This window comes from Schistocerca serialis, chromosome 9, assembly GCF_023864345.2.
Source record: "Schistocerca serialis cubense isolate TAMUIC-IGC-003099 chromosome 9, iqSchSeri2.2, whole genome shotgun sequence".
Lineage (NCBI taxonomy): Eukaryota > Metazoa > Arthropoda > Insecta > Orthoptera > Acrididae > Schistocerca > Schistocerca serialis.
Window position 1 is genome coordinate 245,604,822 of NC_064646.1, and position 777 is coordinate 245,605,598.

The following is a 777-nucleotide window of genomic DNA, read 5'->3' on the forward strand; positions in this document are numbered from 1 at the left end:
CACTCTATCCAATTGATTGATTAATTAATTAAATCGATAATTTTGCTTTCTCCTGGTGGATGTTGAGATTGGTATATTTGGTGGGATTCGATCCAAGAACTGCCTAGTTTCCATACTGTTCTATAGTTTTTCCCCTTGGTTCCTACTGGTGTACATTGGCACAGTTAGATCGGTGGTAGGAAGTACGTTAAGCTGGAAACTTTCAGCTCAATTGCATGCTATGTCCTTAAACAATCCATGCAGGGATCGGGTTGGTGTACTTGCTTGCTATACCACCATTGGAGACAATACATTGTACAATTGGGTATTTGACTTTGCAGTTGGGTTTTCAAAGTACTATAGAATTCCTAAGCTTGTTCTCTACACTACATTTCGAAGGAGTGGGATGGAGAAAACTACAGTAAATACCACTGCAAGACAGAGTCTACTTCGATGTATTGAGAAGAACTGAACACATCACAATTAAACTACGATCCATCCCGTGGTAGTAGTTGTTGTCATGTGTAGATGTCGGACATCACTGAAACACTCGCACATCCCGCACACTCATGTCCAAATGTCCACACACAGCACTCCAGGCCACATGTTGTGCACTGCCAGCCGCCACAGTGGGACTCATGTCTCAGTAATTGCAGCCCATCTGCAGCTGGACTTGGCCTGCTGCAAATTAACTGCCCTGCCATAAAGAGTGTCCACGATGATCAGAGTGGTTGAAATTCAGATATTATAAATACATTCAGCGCCAGCTATCACCATATTGAATCTTCTTAAAACCCC